The 15,926-nt window shown below is 37.5% G+C and overlaps 1 non-coding gene across 1 annotated transcript; it reads right to left on the bottom strand.

Annotated features, from left to right (window-relative positions):
* Positions 1 to 4,546: 4,546 nt before the first annotated feature.
* Positions 4,547 to 4,653, bottom strand: LOC141675580 (small nucleolar RNA R71). The gene has a single exon (XR_012556225.1). It is a non-coding gene; the product is annotated as a small nucleolar RNA R71 (small nucleolar RNA).
* Positions 4,654 to 15,926: the final 11,273 nt, after the last annotated feature.

Raw genomic sequence — 15,926 nt, 5'->3', positions numbered from 1 at the left:
AGCCTGATTGCAGGATTTAGAAGAAAATGAAACATTTCCATTTTCATGCAAAATAAGCTGGTTCAAAGATGTTGTATCTAACTTGGATTGCATTGGACAGAGAAATGAAGAAGCATGTGCTTGGACCTAACTGATGAGAATATTATTTTTGTCTTATTGCACATGTAAACTTGGTAAATATATAAATCAAGTGTAACAAGTATCTTAGAAATAACTGGAACAACAAGCAGAACAAGCAAGTTGTATCTTTAAAAACACTCTAAAGTTTTAAGTTGTAAGATTTACTTGTAAGAAGTTGTGTACATTTTGCATCACAGAGATTTCTTCAAATATACATCAGAAAGTTTTTAAACTTGTGTTTATTTTCTTTAAAAGCTTTATTTACATTCTTGCATATTCAAAACACAATTGTATATTTCAGAAATAGTTTTTCAGAAAAGCAAAAAAAACCAGAATTCCATTCAACCCCCTTCTGTAATTCTGTTGTTATATTGTTGGAAAATAACAATTGAGATCAGAGCAAGCTCTTAACATACAAAAGAGTTTAAATATTAAAGAAATCAAACAAAATGAGCCAGAAGGATGTTAGAGTGAAGATTCCAATTCTGGATAAAGACAACTATCATCACTGGAAAGTGAAGATGCACATTTATCTACTCTCTCAAGATGAAACCTTTGTCAAATGCAAAGAAAATGGACCTCATGTTCCTCACAGGGTTGCAATAGATGTTGAAGATGTTATTGAAAATGAGAAGACTGTTCCAAAGCCTAAATCAGAATGGACTGATGAAGATATTGAAGCAGTCCATAAAGACAAAAAGGCCATGAACATATTGTACAATGATCTTGATCAAGACATGTTTGACAATGTCATAAATTGCAAAATTGCTAAGGATGGTTGGGACACAGTTCAAGTACCGTGTGAGGAAACTGAGCAAGTCAGAAAAAATAATGCAATTTCTCAAACAACAATATGAACACTTTCATTTTGAAGATTGTGAGTCCCTGAGTGATATTTTCAGTAGATTTTAAAAGCTGTTGAATGGACTAAAGTTGTATGGAAGAGTTTACCAAACCAAGAATTCCAACCTAAAATTTCTAAGGTCTTTACCAAAGAAATGGAAGCAAAAGATAGTCTCTCTCAAAAATTCACAAGAGTACAAGGATTTTACTCTTGAGAGACTATATGGAATTTTGAATACCTATGAGCTTGAAATGAAACAAGATGAGCTGATAGAGAAAGGAAGAAAGAAAGGTGGGTCTATGGCATTGGTAGCTGAGCAAGAGAGAGTAGTGGAAATGAAGATTGAAGCTGTTAAAACTGCACCAAACAGTAATGTTTGTGAAGGCAAGTCTGAGATGAGCAAGGAAAATGGTTGTTGGATGAAGATGAAGACTGTCCAAGCTAAGATGCCATGGATGAAGTTGATGAGCATCTAGCCTTTCTTCCTAGAAGATTTGTAAAACTCAAATTCAAGAAAAATTTTGGAGCTGGGAAGCCCAACAAAAACATGATTGACAAAACCAAATTCAAATATTTCAAGTGTGTGCTGAGTGGTCATTTTGCAAATGATTACAGAAAGCCAAATTCTGAAAAGAAAATATTTGAGCCTGTAAACTACAAAAAGAAATATTTTGAATTGCTCAAACAGAAAGAGAAGACTTTCATAACTCAAGAAAATGACTAGGAAGCTGATGTAGATGATACAGATGAAGACATGAACTATGTCAACCTTGCTCTCATGGCCAAGTCATATGAAACAGATATTAGCTCATCTAGCAATCAGATAATCACTACTAATCTTTCACAACTTTCTAAAGATGAATGAAATGATGCTATTAATGATATGTCTACTGAATTGTATCATTTGCGTGTCACACTTAAATCACTCACAAAAGAGAACACTAAATTTAAAGAGAATAATCTATTTTTGAGTGATAGAAATGCTACGTTAGAAACTCAATTTATTGAGTTTGAGAAATTGAAAATTCAATGTAAAGTTGCTAAAGATGAGGTAACAGAGTCTTTGAAGAAAGAAGATATTATGAGAAAACAGTTTGAATGAGAATAAAAGGTCATTAAAACCTAGAAATCTTCTAGGGATGTTGGTGCTCAAATTGCTAATGTTCAAGGGATTGAATCATTTTGTGAAGCATCCTGGAAGAAAGACAAGAAAAATTTGAACTAAGAGTTAGTTGATGGTTTATCAACGAATATTGAATCAACGAATGATGAAGGTTATCCGTGGAATGATAAAGCTCATTTGTTGAATGATGAAACTCATCCGTTGAAGGAGAAAAATACTATCATCCAAGGAAATCAAACAAAGCTTAATAAGAAATATGGTTCAGTTGCAAAGAATTTTATCTCAAGAAAATCAAGCAAAACCAAGAATGCAGGGAAAGTGAACGTAGGGCTAATAAGTGGCATTTTATACCACTTAGAACGTCTTAAAATGGCTTAAATTGGTGTCTTGAAATCAAGTATTTTGTGTATTTGATGCGTTTTTCTAGTGTTTATGCATTTCAGGGTATTAGTTGCATTTCGGGGGAGGAATCATCAAGAATAAGCCTTGGCATGTGTTCACCATTGCGAGAGGAAAGGAATGGGCAGATTACGGCGAAGAAACGGAGCAAATCTGGATTTTTTCCAGTAGAGGCCTGCGCGCCCGCGCAGCAATGCTGAGCGGCCGCGCAGCAACCTGCGCGCCCGCGCAGCTATGCTGAGCGGCCGCGCAGGGTCGGGGGAAAAGATAAATTATTTTAGACTTCTACTTCTGTTTGGCTTCCAACTTCTATGTAATCTGAGTTTTATGGGACTATTATATAGGTAGATTTGAGACGTTTTCACAGAGAGTATTAAGGGGATTATGTTTTAGATTGTGTTTTACGCAAGAAGCGAAGGAGATAAGGAAGAAGACCGATTTAGCACACCGCAACAAAGAGGAAGCATCTATTCTTGTGATTCTTGTTTCGTTGTAACGTTGGATGCTAGTTTTCTTGCTTTGACTTATTTACTCTTGTGACGTACTCTGTTTTAATATAATTAGTTTAGTTATTATTTTCTTATGTTTATTTGTCATGATTTCATATGAACCCATGATGGCGATAAGTTCTATTATGGGCTAATCGTGATCATGGGGTTGCAACGGATTTATTATGGAATTTTTTAGTTAATTGTTTAATACTTTAGTGTGTGATGATCGCATGATATCTAGTATTGGTTGTGCGTATTCGTCTTATGTGTGTCGCGAACATATAAGATAGGGTGTTAATCTCTTGTGAAGCGACGGTGGATCTTGAGATTTAGAACTTGCCATGCTAGCATAGGTTCATGTACGTTGAGCATGATTAGTGGGTAACTCTAACAGTTTTATTTGCCCTATGTAATCAAAAGGGATAACTTGTGCTTAAATCGTTGTGTTGTCAATTTCTGTAGACATATAGAAACTCAACATAATTGATGACTATTCAACTTCTATCTTAATTGTGGATGCTTGGTAGAATGGTATTAGTACAATGAAAGTTGGCTTTTATCAGTTTCATGTTATTCGATTAATATCATCACTGTCACATGCTAAAGGTAATAACAATGGCTATAGAAGGAAGTAATAATGAAGTTGTGATCTCATGAGTGTTTTATTATTGATAAATTGAAGTGTTAGTTAAGTGGTTAATTGAGTAGTTAATTATAGTTAATATTTAATCAACAATTTTAAGTGTTATTATCTTAACATTGAGAAGTAATCATACATTGGTGAGTGAGTTTAATTAGACAATAATTTAGTCTGAGTCTCTGAGGGAACGAACTAGAAAGTATTCTATATTACTTGCGAACGCGTATACTTGCGTGAATATTAGCGCGTGTTTTCGCCCTAACAAGTTTTGGCGCCGCTGCCGGGGACTCGGCGTATTTGTTTAGTTTATGTACTTACCATCATTGGTCATTAGGACTCAGTGATTAGGACGTAGTAGTTACTTACTCTTTTCGGTTGTGTTTCAGGTACTTTAGCAAGCATTTATGCAAACTCGTTCTCGTGCTCGCAAGAGGACTTTAGATACAGCTGAGGAGACAGACGAAGTTCTTGATATTCCGGAGAAGTTAGATTTTGAGGATTCGGATTCAGGAACTGAGCAGAAAGAACCAGTAAACATGGGAGATCGTATTGTTCAAGCTGATCCAGCTCTTATGGATTTTTCTCGGCCTAAAATTGATGACATTCAGTCAAGCATCCTTCATCCGGCTATTCAAGCTAACACCTTTGAAATCAAGCCGGGCACTATTCAGATGGTGCAGAATTCTGTTTCTTTTGGAGGAGCGGCAACTGAAGACCCCAACATGCACATAAGGAATTTTGTCGAGATCTGCAGCACTTTTAAGTATAATGGCGTGACTGATGAGGCTATCAAGTTGAGGCTTTTCCCATTCTCACTGAGGGATAAGGCTAAAGACTGGTTACATTCTGAACCAGCTGGGTCCATCACTACGTGGCAAGATCTTGCGCAAAAGTTTCTGGTGAAGTTTTATCCAATGGCAAAGACTGCTGCTATGAGGAGTGCTCTTACTCAGTTTGCGCAGCAACCTACAGAATCTATGTGCGAGGCTTGGGAACGCTACAAGGAAATGTTGAGAAAATGTCCACATCATGGAATGCCGGATTGGATGGTGATCACTGGTTTTTATAATGGTTTGGGGGCCCAATCTCGGCCCATGCTCGATGCAGCAGCTGGAGGAGCCTTATGGGCTAAAAGCTATACTGAGGCGTATAATCTTATAGAGACGATGGCTGCAAATGAGCATCAAAACCCAACTCAGAGGATGACGTCAGGCAAGGTCGCAGGTATTCTGGAAGTTGATACAGCCACCGCTATTGCAGCCCAGCTCCAAGCGCTATCAATGAAGGTTGATTCTCTGGCTACGTATGGAGTTAATCAAATAGCTATGGTTTGTGAGCTTTGTGCAGGTTCTCATGCTATGGATCAGTGTTCTCTTGTCAACGAATCTGTTTAGTATGTGAATAATTATCAGCGACAACAGCAGCCTGTGCCAGCGACCTATCATCCTAATAACAGAAATCATCCAAATTTCAGCTGGGGGAATAATCAGAATGCTATTCAGCCACCATATCAGCAAGGAGTGAGTAAACAGTTTAACCCACCTGGATTCCAGCAACCACAGCAGTATGCTACAAGGCAATCATATCCTCAACAGGGAAGTGCAGCTGCACCTACTAGTGTTGATTTTGAGGAACTTAAGCTGTTGTGCAAGAGTCAGGCGGTTTCTTTCAAGACCTTGGAAAATCAAATCGGTCAATTAGCCAATGCAGTGCTCAATCGTCAACCTGGCACTCTTCCCAGTGACACGGAAGTACCAGGCAGGAAGGAAGCTAAAGAGCAAGTCAAGGCTATTACCTTAAGGTCTGGAAAAGTAGCTGAGGCTGAAAAGGCAAAAGAAGTAGAAGCTGAAATTAGAGAAGAAGAATCTAAGCAAAAGGAGAAAGCGGTGGAACCAAGGAAGACTACTGTTGAACACACTCTGCCTGAGGCTAATACAGGGGAGAAACAACTCTATCCTCCACCACCTTTTCCTAAGAGATTGCAGCAACAAAAGCTGGATAGACAGTTCGGGAAGTTTCTGGAGGTGTTCAAGAAACTTCACATCAATATACCTTTCGCTGAGGCTCTGGAACAAATGCCTAGTTATGCGAAGTTTATGAAGACTATTCTTTCAAGGAAGGTGAAACTGGATGACCTTGAAACCGTTGCTCTCACGGAAGAATGCAGCGCTGTTCTGCAGCAAAAGTTACCACCAAAACTGAAAGATCAAGGAAGCTTCACCATTCCTTGCACCATTGGCAATCTAACTTTTGACAAGTGCCTTTGTGATTTGGGAGCAAGCATTAATCTGATGCCGTTGTCGATCTTTAAAAAGCTGGATCTGCCTGATCCAAAACCCACATACATGTCGCTACAATTGGCGGACCGTTCCATTACTTACCCAAGGGGCATAGTTGAGGATGTGCTCGTCAAGGTGGATAAGCTCTTCTTTCCAGCAGATTTTATTATTCTGGATTTTGAGGAAGATAAGAAGATTCCCATAATCTTGGGAAGGCCTTTCTTGGCTACTGGCCGTACCTTGATAGATGTGCAAAAAGGTGAACTTACTATGCGGGTCCAAGATCATGATGTGACCTTCAATGTATTCAAGGCAATGAAATTCCCTACAGAAGATGAGGAGTGCTTAAAGGTGGATGTGATTGATACTGCGGTTACTTCGGAACTCGATCACATGCTAATGTCTGATGCATTGGAAAAGGCCTTATTGGGGGATTTTGACAGCGATGATGAAGATAGCAACGAGCAATTACAATATCTGAACGCTTCTCCATGGAAGCGAAAGCTGGACATACCATTTGAATCTCTTGGTACTTCTGACCTTAAGAATGCTGAAGGGAAGCTCAAACCATCAATAGAGGAAGCACCTACCTTGGAGCTCAAACCATTACCTGAACACTTGAGGTATGCTTTTTTAGGTGATTCATCTACGTTACCTGTTATTATTTCATCTGACCTTTCAGGTAGTGAGGAAGACAAGCTCTTAAGGATTTTGAGAGAATTCAAATCGGCTATAGGATGGACTATAGCAGACATCAAGGGGATAAGTCCTTCATATTGTATGCATAAAATTCTGCTAGAGGAAGGTAGTAAGCCAACTGTGGAACAGCAGCGAAGACTGAATCCCATCATGAAGAAGGTGGTGAAGAAAGAAATTCTGAAATGGCTAGATGCAGGCATCATTTATCCTATTTCTGACAGCTCGTGGGTGAGCCCCGTACAATGTGTACCTAAGAAGGGAGGTATCACTGTGGTCGCAAATGAAAAGAATGAGCTCATCCCTACTCGAACAGTTACAGGATGGAGAGTATGCATGGATTATAGAAAATTGAACAAAGCCACAAGGAAGGATCACTTCCCCCTTCCATTTATTGATCAAATGCTTGACATATTAGCGGATCATGAGTATTTTTGTCTTCTGGATGGTTATTCCGGGTATAATCAGATTTGTATTGCACCAGAGGATCAGAAAAAGACTACCTTCACTTGTCCATTTGGCACATTTGCTTTTCACAGAGTTTCGTTTGGGTTATGTGGCGCCCCGGCCACTTTTCAGAGATGTATGATGGCTATATTCTCTGACATGATTGGAAATAACGTCGAAGTGTTCATGGATGACTTCTCCGTCTTTGGACACTCATATGATGAATGTTTGAATAATCTGCGCGCCGTACTCAAAAGATGCGTGGAAACTAATTTGGTGATTAATTGGGAGAAATGTCATTTTATGGTACGTGAAGGCATTATCCTTGGGCATAAGGTCTCTAGCAAGGGTCTGGAGGTGGACAAGGCCAAGGTGGGAGTCATTGAAAATCTTCCCCCACCTAATTCTGTGAAAGGAATCCGTAGTTTTCTTGGTCATGCGGGTTTTTATCGGCGATTCATCAAGGACTTTTCAAAGATATCTAAGCCGTTGCGCAATTTGCTTGAGAAAGATGTGCCGTTCAAATTTGATGATGAATGTTTGGCAGCATTCGAGACTCTCAAGAAGAGTTTGATCACTGCACCAGTTATTACAGCACCAGATTGGACAGAACCGTTTGAGATGATGTGTGATGCGAGTAATTATGCGGTAGGTGCAGTTCTGGGACAGCGCAAGAAAAATCTCTTCCATGTGGTCTACTATACGAGTAAGACTTTAAATGGTGCCCAATTGAACTACACCACTATTGAGAAGGAGCTTTTGGCTATAGTCTTTGGCTTTGAGAAATTTCGATCTTATCTGCTTGGTACGAAAGTAACAGTATTCACTGATCATGCAGCTATTCGCTATCTGGTTTCTAAGAAGGATTCGAAGCCGAGACTCATTCGTTGGGTGCTTTTACTTCAGGAATTTGAGTTAGAGATCAAAGATAGAAAAGGTACTGAGAATCAAGTAGCTGACCATCTCTCTAGGTTGGAGAATCCCGATTCTACTTCACAAGATAGGACGTTAATCAATGAATCTTTTCCGGATGAGCAGTTGTTTGCAATTCAGGAGGAAGAACCATGGTTTGCAGATATTGTAAACTATCTTGTCAGCAATATAATGCCTCTTAATTTGACATCCGCTCAAAAGAAGAAGTTTCTGCATGAGGTGAAGTGGTATATGTGGGATGAACCATATTTGTTTAGACAGGGAGCTGACCAGATCATCAGGAGATGTATCCCGTTCTGTAAGACGGAGGGGATATTACGAGACTGCCATTCCATGGTTTATGGTGGACACTATGGAGGTGAGAAGACGGCAGCTCGTATTCTGTAAGCAGGTTTTTTCTGGCCTACTTTGTTCAAGGATGCTCATCAGTTTGTTTTAAGGTGTGATCGTTGCCAAAGAGTGGGAAATTTGTCAAGGAAGGATGAGATGCCATTAAATGTGATGCTTGAAGTCGAGGTCTTTTGTAACACCCCCAGATCCGGGGTCGGGGATCCGAGTCGTCACGAGTTCCATTTCCCTTAACAACACCCAATCTTAATAAATAATCAACTACTCTGAACTTTGACCCCACAATAAACACACACACCACAAGTTATAGTCTCAGAGATGAATATCCAAAAATAATCACAAGTCGTTTTATTCCACAATTATATGCCAATACACCTTAAACAGGTTTCTGAATAAATTTACATTTCTTTGCCATTATTACAATTCATAAATATACATAATCTGATACATCAAAAGTTGAAAGCCTAGCCTATTGGTAGTTCCTACCTCAGCTATGGCGGCATCAGTGCTTCTAGAAAACTGCGGAACGTCTCCTAACCTCTTGCGAATCGGAAGCTTGGTCCGGTTCATCTTGTCTATCTGATGTTGTGTGATGAAAGAAGAAAGCAAGGGTGAGCAGCAAGCCCACCAAAATAATATGTATAATGATTAACAATATATGAGCCTACTCATAGTACTCATGAAAGTCTTGGTCAAAAGAAATGAACCAAGTTGATATCTTAATGCGATGAAGTCGCAAAATATTCAGTATATATATATATATACATATATACTTTTCAAAATATTGGAAGTCCTCTTCCATGCATAATATACACAACATTCCAGTTTATAACTGTATAAAAATATCGTTGCAAGGTGATCTAATATATCTAACCTTGTCTCAACGTTTTTCTGAAAATCTTTGTCATACATAAGACAATTATTAATTAGATATAAGTTTAAAAGATGAGGTTACCAAATACCCCAATATACTTATATCTTTCCCAATACTACTTGAACTACCACCGCTCAAGTTATAATCAGTTTCAAAAGTTCATCACATAGATGAGACTACAAGACAAGATTTGAATAGATTAAATCTTTAAAATATTATTAAAGGAAATGAAGTTATGACATACTTCATTAAGTTCTGATATATATATATTCATATATATCTCCCATACATTTCCTGAAACCTCAGTCATGTAAAGTATGAACAGAATTGCAATATCCAATAAATTTGGAAAGGAAAAGAATTTTGGCATAAACCAGATATCTTGCTGATCAGGCAAAGATACCAATAAGTAACCTTTTCTACTAGTAGATGGATGAATCCCCCACCGGTCATCACCCTGGCCTCATAAGGACCTTGTGCTGGACCGCCACCCGGCCTCTTACGCGTTGATGGACTGCCACCCAGCCACTTACACAATAATAGACCGTACCCCGGCCTGTCGCTTATGCCGACTCAATTAGATGGGCTTACTTCCCGAACATTGGGCAAGTAATCAATTCATTTACCAAAACTGCAACCTCGTTGCGAATATAAAATACACCACAGAGCCGGATTCCCCAGGTTTTGAGCGAGTATTTAAATCCCCTTAAAAAGGAAGATCTTAAATATAAAAATGAATTTTGGGATCCGCTCTAGCTTTAAAAATCATTTTGAAGACTCGAAAACACCTTATAGAGTGTTTGGAGTAAAGCTGATTTAATGAAGTAAATCAGTCCCCAGAATATTTAGAAAATGACTGAATATTATTATTTAAATAATATTCTCATAAAGGATAATCTTTATAAAAATAATTGAAGTAGAAGTATTAAAACTTATACTTGAAACGAGTATTAAATAACCAAAGATATACTTATATGAAAGTATTATCTTTATTTGAATAATCGAAAATAAGTTTGATTATTGACACCTTATTCTTTAATAAAATAAAGAATATATTTCAGTAAATAATCGGAGTCATAGATCCTCAAATGAATATTCAAATAATATTCATTAAATAATATAAACTGAGTCATAAGCCCTCGAATGAATATTCAAATAATATTCAATAAATAATATAAAGGAGTCATAAGCCCTCGAATGAATATTCAAATAATATTCAAATAATAAAATAAAAGGAGTCATAAGCCCTCGGAGGAATATTCAAGTAATACTCATTAAATAAAATAAAGTGAGTCATACATCCTCAATTGAATATTCAACTAATATTCATTTAATATAAAGGAGTCGTACGCCTTCGAATAATATTCGAAATAATATTCAATAATAAAATAAAGTTAAAGTTATCGAATAAACCTTATTCGATTAATAGTTTTAAAAAACTATAACCATATATATATATAAATATATATATATATATATCCATATCCATATATACAAAATCTACTCGGGATCCTCGACTCCCGGTTTTAGAAAATATTTTCACCTTTGGGTCCCTATACTAAGGGTATATGCAAGTTACCGCTATTCTCTAGCATAGGTATTATCAACTGAACCAACATATATATATTTCAAGAATATGAAACAGGCATGCATATATACCATATCACATGCTACAATATATCGCAAGAATTTTGCTAAATAACCAATATGCATTTATCGCAAGATCATGCATATACAAATGTATACATCACAACAACAGTATAACGGATAGAATACTTGCCTGAGCGACTGGGGTTACGAATGGCTCGGGACGAGTCTGGTAACCTATAAACAACAAGTAAGTTGGAATTAAACCAAAGTCACTTGTAAATCTATACTTTAACTAACCTAGACTATAATGCTTGTTTTGCGCTCACTGATTCGCTTAAGTCACTCGGGTACCCTCGGCTCCACCATTTTTAATAATTTAACCTTTACGAGTTTTAAAGCAATTCCTTCGCGAGTGTCTTACCAACTGCCTAACACACTTATCATAAATGTTTCATACATTAATTAACCCTTATTGGTCTTTAACCTATGTTTCAAAGTAAGGCGAGGGGAAAAGTTTCGTTCGCGAAACGCCGTTACTTGAAACGGTCGTTTCTCCTAAACCGTGCATCGGAATCGAACGAACTACATATCAAAACGAAGCTCGTAACATGAGCTATCTAAACATGGCAATGGTCACAATCTAGCAGGGGGTTCTCGGGTCCTAATGTTATGCACAAAAACAGTCTAAAGAAAATCGGACGTTACGACGGCTATGTTTACGCGATTTCCCAAATTTTAAACCATTCAATACCAACCACAAATCAACCCCAAATCAATCATACAACCAATATCCCTCCAAACCACATCATAACAGCCCCAACAAATCCACATTAACCATTTATACTTATTCCTCACATGAACTAAAAGCTTTACTTAGGTTCTTTAACTAATTACCAAGATTTACAACTCCAACAATGCAACAAAACCAACTAATCTCTACAAACTTAACCAAACTTCAACCAATCAAGCATCATGCTTCACATATGCTATATCAAACACATTCAATCCTAATTACTCAAAACTAAAGCTAGGGTTTGTAGTTTATACCTTCCTTGGAGAGTGGAGAATCAAGAGAATGGCTTGGAATCAAGTTTAAAGCCCTTATCCAAGCTTAATCTAAACAAAACTTCAAGAACACAAATTTTAGTTCTTGAAAACACTATTCACCATCTTCTTTCATGATTTATAGAAAAAGATTGGCTTGGAATTAGAAGCTTAAACTTATAGGAAGTATGTAACTATCCATGGGGAAGCTTAGATAATTACCTTGCTAAATAGTAAGTGGAGGAGCTTGGACTTCCCATTTCTTAAGAAAGAAGCCGAGAGCTTCATGAAGAAATGGAGAATTTGGTGTTTTGTGATTTGTTTTGCTTGGTTGCTAGGTTTTTGTTTTGTTTGATTTAGTCAATTACCTTGTTGCCCTTGAATTTGTGTGGTTCTCATTCAACCACACCTCCTTCCTTCCCATGTCATGCCTACATCACTTTGTGATGTCATCACCCCTCCTTTGTCCTCTTTCTATTGGTTGGATGACATCATCCCCACTAATCCCTTTGATTAGCTTTTAATTGTTTGCCTAATGACCGCTGATCTGTTATACGGTTCGCTTAACTTTCGTTCTCGTTTATCGTTTGAGGGACCATACCCGGGATCTTATTACTTAGGTTCCCTTAACCTTTCTTAATATATTGTATTCCTTCTATGATCCTCTCTTATAATCCTTTAATTTAAATCCTCTTTATCCTGTTACCTTTTTCTCAATTCTCTCCGTATCTTGTGGATTTCCGGGAAAAACCAAAGTGTTCGGAATTGGATTCTGACGATCTTTACATACACTTATATACTTCATAGAGTACTAATAATATCCCATAAGATCAATAACAGAACCCCTACATAGCGTGGCATGAAAAGTTTTCTCGTTCAGCAAAAACACTATTCATAAGGGTTTCAAAATTTCTCAAAAATTGGGGTTATTACAGTCTCCCCTCCTTAAAAGGATTCCGTCCCGGAATCAGATAGAAAACAAATGGGGATACTTTCTTAGCATTACACTTTCTAACTCTCGAGTCAATTTTCCCACATTGTGGTTCTACCACCAAACTCTGCCTAGTTTGATAATCCTTCTCCTAAGCACTTGTTCCTTTTCACTCTATAACCCTTCCTGGTTGCTCCATATAGGTTACGTCGGGTTGCATATCTATGCGCTCATATGCCTCTATTTATCTGGCATCTGAATTACACTTCCTTAATATTGATACGTGAAACACGTTACGACCTGCTACATGTTCGGGGTTAGGGCTAGCTCATATGCTAACTTCCCAAACGTCTTAATATATCCAAGGGTCCAACAAATTGTAGACTTAGCTTTCCTTTCTTTCCGAACCTCATCAATCCTTTCCAAGGGATACCTATAACATTACTAGGTCCCCTATTTCATACTCTTTATCCTTTCGTGTCAAATCAACATACTTATCATGTCCATCTTGGGCTACTACCAGCCGTCCTCTGATTAGATCTATCATATCCTTGGTCCTTTGGACTACTGTGGGTCCGAGCATCTTGCGCTCTACAACTTCATCCTAACATAAGGGAGATCGACATTATCTTCCCTCAAGGATCTCATAAGGCGACATCTCGATAATGACATATGATCTATTGTCGTAAGATAACTCAATCCGAATTAAGTGATCATTCCAAATTCTTTCAAGTCTATTGCACAGACTCTCATTATAGCTTTTATCATTAGAACTTTTGCTTCTCAATACCCATTCTTTTCCAGTTCGTAATCGCTACTACCTTCCGTTCCTAATATTATACTGGTTATACTTTTGCTCGTTAGCGTTCTATAACCTTTTAATAACCACGTCAACCTTAGTATCACGAATGTGTTCCCATTCCGCATACTACCACCACTTTATTACTCCTTTTTCAGTTATTTCTATTTTCCAAAATTTGATCAATCAAATAGAAGTAAAGGAATTTGTTGAGAGATCACTATGATCATGAACACTTGTTATATCGCATAGTTAGTACAGAAGGTGGCCAGCCTTTAGTACTTGACAAGAAATTAAACAACATGTGGTATCCTACTAGGCTTCTATCACAAAGATAGATAGTCATTCGGCAATACCTCCCCTTCTGGAAGGGTTGTTCTTCTCAGCTTACATGAAATGAAAAGAAGAGAAAAGAACGAACTGAAGAGAATTGTATATATAAAAAAAATATACTGCCACAAAATATCTGGCTTGGAACCTACCTCTGAACTATAGAGGTTTGTCATAGGAGAACAAAACATATACGTATTTATATCAACATCAAGTATTATAGCATCGCATTTCACGTGCCTAAATATTTTCGCTATCCCGTCCATCATTCTATGGACCCATGCTCTTCCTCGAGCTTATACACAATTACCTTTGAAACTCCCTCGACATCGAAAATCGAATCTGGGATCTCATTCTAGACATCATCGTTACTTGAATTCTATGCTTGCACCGCAACCTTCCTCGTATAATAATACGACTCTCTATTGATAAGAAAGAATAATAATTCACTAGGTAGATACTCTACTTAATTAGTCTATCAATGATAACTTATACACTACCACGACCCGATTAGTGGTACTCAATCTCAACATCCATTCCAATACAACTCTCACGGTTGTAATCAGCTCAATACTCGCAGAATCATTGCTGCCTTACTATGGTCCACCACTGACCTACTGTCGTCATTCATTTTTCCATAAAATCTTAATATCTAACCATACGGAGTCTATACATGTCGTATCAAATCCTTCTAAGGAGGTAACATAATCACCATTCATGATTCATGGAGTACACTCCAAACTCTGACGTACTTTCATGACATGAAGCAGATAAAATTGCAGAAGAGTTTCAATCAAAGCACCGATAGCAGGTTAATACCATTCTTAATCATATGCCTTCAATAGTAGACTTAACTCAAAGGTTTGTTTGGTCCTTTTTGAAACATGGTCCTGGCTTATCTCAAGATAGGACCTTCTAAGATAGATAGCCCGTTCATGGCGATTACACGTATTAAACCTTTACCAACTACTATTACGGTTGAGTATTGCACAATCATCAGAAGGAATGTCAATCTTCCGAACCGTAATACAACCTTCCCGGCTTCAACCATCATCATTGTATTCCTCTCGCACGAGCGCCTATAATTATCCTCTTACATTTAAAGTGTCGGCCACCTCGTTGGCCTTTCCTGATGGTAAAATTTCCTTACAGTCAATGTCATTTTTACCACCTCCAAATAAATTTTCTACCTTATTTCAATCACTGCTTATGTGAAGATGTTTTCCTTAAAATCTGATTAGTAAAAAAAAAATATCACCATTTTTCCATAAGTTATTGCCTCAATCTTTAGAGGTTAATCACTGTCACGACTGACTCTCAATCATACTTAGAACATCTTTTATCTTAGGTCCTACTTGCCCTGAACAATTTCGACCTTTACGGGTTCGATCCACACTTTCTCGTGGTTTAACACGTGCCCCACTTGGCATCATTATAATTATGTCATTTTTCTTTTATCAACATTTTTATTCTTGAGAATTTTGAATATTACCTTTCTCCTTGTAAAACCTCTAAGGTTATCCTTCAATCGTTCCTCCTGTATGCCCTAGATACAGGGCATATCAAAATACCATTCACTAGAACCATTATCTATATACTTCTGAAAAAAATTTCTCCACTGATCCTTAAAGGTTGTTGTTACCTTAACCCTTTCCAATTCATCCTGTCAAAACTCATATTGTCCCTATTAAGGGTGAAATGCCAACCTTTATGCATTCCCCTAGGATTCATTTTAAGTTACCGATGTTCTATCCTTAATTCCACCTTTAAAAGGTACCTGCATCCTTCCACGAATAAATCAAGTCATATTTCCTTGATAGATTATCATATTCATCATTCCCACCTCGATAGTCTATACCTAATTTCATAATAGCATCCTTATTCAAATTGAGGTCAATTCATATGGCCTCCAAAAGATAACAACGGTTATCCGCTTGTCTTGCCAAATTTGGTAACGATAACAAGGATGTTCTGGAAAATATTGGTCGTGTTCAACGTGAACTTCTTCTTAATAATTCCTTATTTACTTTTGTTGTTT

The sequence above is a fragment of the Apium graveolens genome, chromosome 7, assembly GCF_009905375.1.
Source record: "Apium graveolens cultivar Ventura chromosome 7, ASM990537v1, whole genome shotgun sequence".
In the NCBI taxonomy this organism is placed as follows: Eukaryota; Viridiplantae; Streptophyta; class Magnoliopsida; order Apiales; family Apiaceae; genus Apium; species Apium graveolens.
Note: the sequence above shows the minus strand (reverse complement) of the source record. Positions and strands in the feature narration are given on the sequence as shown.